This window comes from Oncorhynchus nerka, unplaced genomic scaffold, assembly GCF_034236695.1.
Source record: "Oncorhynchus nerka isolate Pitt River unplaced genomic scaffold, Oner_Uvic_2.0 unplaced_scaffold_1557, whole genome shotgun sequence".
Classification (NCBI taxonomy): Eukaryota; Metazoa; Chordata; class Actinopteri; order Salmoniformes; family Salmonidae; genus Oncorhynchus; species Oncorhynchus nerka.
The window spans coordinates 78860-84859 of NW_027039758.1; positions in this window are offsets into that span (position 1 = coordinate 78860).

A 6000-nucleotide genomic window follows, 5' to 3' on the forward strand; every position below is an offset into this window, starting at 1 on the left:
AAATATTTCCAGCTCTCACTCTTGATAACCACTCGACATGAAAGGGAAAAAATGTAATGCTCTGATCCAGCGGAAATGTCATACAATACCTGATTACTTCTTATCCCTTTCACAAATAGCCTACAGCTGTGTCTGTCCCAAACTCACTGGTGCAGGAAACTGAGAGCCCAGAATATTTTATACAATGTTGCTATCATGTTGTTTCAGACAGACCTAGGTGATAGAACTTTAAACAGTGTATCAACTATGTAGACAGGCCATGCTCAGCCAATGTGATTTATTTTTATCTGGATATTTTCTAGATGTTTTTATTTGTTGGCTTTAGGTAGGCTATTTTTACATAGTTGGCAATGGCAATAAAACATTATATAAATCTAAATAATGTTTATTTCTATTTATATAGAATATAGATTAGTCACAGACAATGATTTTGAGATAAGATTATAAATTAAACTGTTCCAGTAAAATGTGAATATGAAAATCATAACTGGCACCAGATCAGTAGAAATGGTCAGATAAATTTGCACTCCAAATGGAAAAGGTTGCCGACTGCTGTTGTAGTCTATTACTGAAAACTTCAGGAGCATAACGTCAGAATTTAAGGCCAGCAGCAGCAGGAGGAGGAAGAGTTTTTTTTTCTTATGGTTAGGCTATTTTGATCTCTGGTTCCCTCGAGTCATTTGTGTGTCTCAATTATTTAATAAAAACGGGTGATTAATATGTTGATTATGTAGAAAATATTTGCTGCTCTGTGGTGTGTAATGAGGAGCAACCAGACACTTGGACGCATTTATGAAATTGCTTATTCCAGTTACTAATAAGCATGCACCCATTAAGAAAATGACTGTAAAAGCTGTTAAATCCCAGTGGAATGATGAGGAATTGAAAAATGGCATGGTTGAGAAGGATGAGGCAAAAGGAATGGCAAATAAGTCTGGCTGTACAACCGATTGGCAAACGTCCTGCAAATTGAGAAATCATGTGACTAAACTGAATAAAAAAAAAAGACAAAATGAGACAAAGATAAATGACAAAGAATGATAGTAAAAAGCTTTTGAGAACCTTACATACAATGTTGGGAAAAAGGCAAACTCTGCTCCATCATTAACTGAATCAGATGGCTCATTCATCACAAAGCCCACTACTTTTATGATTTTTTTCATTGGCAAGATTAGCAAACTTAGGCATGATATACCAGCAACGAATGCTGACACTACACTTCCAAGTATATCTGACCAAATTATGAAAGACAAGCATTGTAATTTAGAATTCCGTAAAGTCAGTGTGGAAGAGGTGAAAAAATTATTGTTGTCTATCAACAATGATAAGCCACCAGGGTCTGACAATCTAGATGGAAAATTACTGAGGATAATAGCGGACTATATTGCCACTCCTATTTTCCGTATCTTTAATTTAAGCCTACTGGAGAGCGTGTGCCCTCAGGCCTGGAGGGAAGCTAGTCATTCAATATGTCCTATGCTCTGCATAGTTAGCTCCAGGTAAAATGTTGCACTTATTCAGCCATTCTGTGACCAAAAACAAGCTACATATGGACAGTACCAAAATAAACTGACTCTGGAAATGACAAAGCACCTCGTAACCTAGCTGGAAATGGGACAAACGGACCCCCTTCTGTGGTAACAGACTGGGACGATTTGTAATCAAATCTAATTCCCAGGAACGGGGTTCATATGAACCACAGAGACTGTGTGGGATAATAACATGGCCGTGTCCAACCCTGCTTGTTCCCTCGACTCAGCTACCAACCACCAATCTCCAACAGGGCCCTTTACCTGTATCAATAGACACTTCATAGTGAGCTACAGGTAGGAATCAGCAATGAATCCCAATAATGAGCCACCTATGGGAGGGGTATCCCCTTGTGGACAAATATCTCAATGTATTACTGCTACCCTGGGGAGATTGATATACCCCTTGAACATCGGCTCCAACCTCGTCGGATGTGGCAGGGCTTGCAAACATTCAGACTACAAAGGGAAGCACAGCCGATAGCTGCCTAGTGACACAAGCCTACCAGACGAGCAACATTACTTCTATGCTCGCAGAGCGAGGAAAGTAACACTGAAACATGCATGACAGCATCAGCTGTTCCAGACGACTTTGTGATCACGCTCTCCGCAGCCGATGTGAGTAAGACCTTTAAACAGGTTAACATTCACAAGGCCGCAGGGCCAGACGGATTACCAGGATGTGTACTCCAAGCATGCGCTGACCAACTGGCAAGGGTCTTCACTGACATTTTCATCCCCTGTCTGAGTCTAATACCAATATGCTTCAAGCAGAACACCATAGTCCCTGTGCACATGGAACACTAAGGTAATCTGCCTAAATGACTACCGATACTGAGTGGACGATGGTGAAGAACAGTGGAGTGAAAAGGGCTAAAGTTGGTAATGAACACCAGTTTATGGTCAGAGTGGGAATTATCACAGATCCACAGTGATGGTTTGCGGTCTCAAAGATGGTGAAGTGGAATCACCGAGTGACCAGGAGCGGTATGATGCTGATTGTGTGTCAACAGCGCAAAAGGAGAAAGCTTATTGTGGTTTAGGGATAACATTTCAGGAAGATGCATGTTGATTAAAACAAATGATAGACTGAAGGTTTTACTGTGGTTTGGTGAAGTGGTTCTCCCATCTTGTGTAAAACCTGGGTAAGTGAGATATACAGAAGCTGCTGCAGTGTTGGAAACAATTGTAAAAAAGCAATGGAGGAAGCATTGAGGGATTATCTTGAAGCGTGCTGCAGTTGGTGAGACTTACGATGGTTGGAGGTTGGACATGTGGCAAGTGTTTGTTGAAGGAATAAATATGTCGTAGTCAGATGAAGCATGTTGTAATTGTGATCAGGAATCACGTTCCCGAGTTCCCGTTGAGTGCAACTGTACGGATGAATGATGTCACAGTAGCTAGGATGATCAGGCCCATCCAGCAGGTATCCTATGTGGAGGCAGTGAAAATAGCTGAAGGAGTAGGAAGGAGAAGGTAGTGGATGTCCCACAGTCTGCAGTGAAGCCATGCAGGAGAAGGATCCCAACACACTAATAGTGAACAAGGTGGACTTTGTTGTGTTTATAGCAGCAAGTGATAAATTGCATTAATAAATTATTAGCAACCTTTGTCTAAAACTAGCAGTTTCCGCATTAGCTTGGAGGAGTTTCTACAACAAAATTGTGTTTGCATTGCCCTCACTGCCACATGGATAAATTGCATTAATACTAAACTAATAAAACATCTAAGAAGCTAGACATCATTGTGAAGGCGGCAAATGGATTTCTGGATCTCCATCTCCAGGACTTCAGACAAAATGTTACAGGGAGAACTGAATGAAGTTCCAGCCCTCTCAGGTTCATGAACCTGTGTGGGGATCTGAATAGTACCATTTTTTTTGAAATTCAGGGTAGTGGAGTGAATTTGGTTTGTGTTTATTTTAGGTAATTAGTATGATTTGTTAATCCCATTTTTTTGTTTTGTTATTTTTTTGGTTACAGTAGGTGGCAGCAATACACCTGATGAGTGTAGTCTGACAAACCTCAGAGAAGAAGACATGGTAGGAACCAAAGTGTTGGTCATTGTTTCCAGTTGACCCTAATTAGATGTTACATTACATGTTGTTTTCTTACTTCATGTAGCCTGGCTAGCTAGCCAACATATTCATACTTTGCCTACTCCTTTCTGATAAGATACCGCTGCACAAACATGCTTATCTAGGCCTACAACAGCACTGGTACCAGGCAGTATTAGCTAGCTACGTTTGCTCTGACTCTTCATACATTTAGCAGCTAGCGAGCCCGCTAACTAGCGATTAGCAGCTAACATTATTTGAGCAACACCTTGCTAAGAAAAAGACAATCTTTCCCTTTAATGTAATTTTGAATAGAACATAAATTAACTGTTTGTCAGAAACCAAAAATGTTATAAAATGACTTAACAGCTCTAACAATTTGACCTCACAACAGTAAAGAAATCTACACTGGCTAAGTTTATAGACACAAAAAGAAAAACTCACTTACCATTTTATTTAGCAGAGCTATAGGCTGTTTTCAATCCAGAGTGTTGGTGACTAATTGGCAACAAATTAATTTGAGCTTTTTTGATTTTTGCCATAGCGTTATTAAATTCATCAGGTATTCTGCTCTCTAATCAAGTCAATAAACATTGGGTAGTTAGTTAGAATATAGTTACTAAACTGGCAAGTTTGATGTATAAGTAGCCAACTAACGTTAGGTAGCTAGTTAACATACCGATACATACTGCTGTAAAGATATGCTATGCGTTTTGTAAGGATAGTGTAGCTAACATAACGTGTAACGTATGCATATATTGAAAAGTCATTTTCTTCAAATCTGAAAACGTTGAAGTCACGCCCATTTTTGAAGAATTGCATTTTACGGGCCCTAAAGTACTTCATTTTCTTATATCTGAAAATTTGGTGAATTTAGTACCATTTTGATGAATGCATTAGCCAACTAACGTTAGGTAGTTAGTTAACATATACATTTGCTGAAAGATATGCTATGCGTTTTGTAAGGATACTAACTACATCATACTATACCATTAACATCACAAATAGTACAGTTAGTATGAGTATTCTAACACAGCTCAGGTCTCTGGGCAGCCATTTTGTTTTTTAAAAACTAGGTTGCCCCTTTAAAAAAGCAACACAACAATCAATCAACCAATCTGCAGTTCAACCAATAACAAAGCTGTAATTCCACCACTATTTTGGTAATAAGATGATGGGAAATGTAACTACTCTCAAATTCATAGACAGACCTATGGATAAAAGGACTGACCATCCATGATATCAACATTATAGTTTTAACCATGTTGAGGCTATACAGTGTTGGTTTACATTGTTTCTAAACATTGGAGTAAAAAAGCTTATTTGGTGATCTGATGGGGTAAACAGTTGAACTAAGCTCATAAGGCATGCGTTATATTCTCCAAGAATCAATGCCTATAAATAAATTTAAAAGTCAAAATATGGATGTAGCAATTGCAAATTTCCCCTTTAACACCACACATCAGTTCAACAACTGCAGAGTTTGTGCTTCTGTTAAGACAGTACTATTCTGTTAAGACAGTACTTACTAGTGTTAATCAGGGCCGGTTCATCGTTAGAACCATCGGACGCCTTAAGATGCGTTTGGGAAACCGGGCCCAGATATCCAGTTTCCTCCTCTTCTTCATTGTTCGATGAGACCGTCACCTCCCCTCCCTCCTCTGAAACTTCTTCTTCTTCTTCCACTGAAACGTAGTCTTCCTCTTCTTTAACTGAGACGTCATTTTCTTCTTCTTTCACAGTAACAGCCTCAACCTCTACTTGTTTTTGTATTGTAACAGCCTCCTCTTCCTCCACCTCTTTCACGAGAGCTTCTTTCTCCATCCAGAGACCGTCTCTTCTTCAGCAGGAACGTGGTTAAGTTTGAGACTGGAGCTAGCTGAGGCATGTACTGAAGTCGCTAAGCGGTATAATTCAAAGCAGTCTCACTTTATCAGCAGCACGTGATCAATGACGTCTGAAGAATAATTTCGTCAAACACCTGATTGGTAGGATCCTCATAGGCCAATTATGTAATCGATATGGTTCATGTGTATTGAAATTAATTATATGTACACATGAAGACAATTGAAAGAGTGAAATGAGAAACGTCATTGTTTGCTAACTGATTGACTTTGATCATGGGGATTATAGATTGTATAACCATTCACTGTTTGTAGTCTTTCATGATTTATGATAAATAGTTACGAGCCTAAATGACTCGCGGATGATTACTATTGACTTCTTAATGAACTGGACTGTTGAGTTCCCTAACTTATGTTAATAATGATAATAATAATAATGATAATAATAATTATCAATAATAATGGTCTCTCCTATCATTGCTATGCAGACGACACACAATTAATCTTCTCCTTTCCCCCTCTGATGACCAGGTGGCGAATCGCATCTCTGCATGTCTGGCAGACATATCAG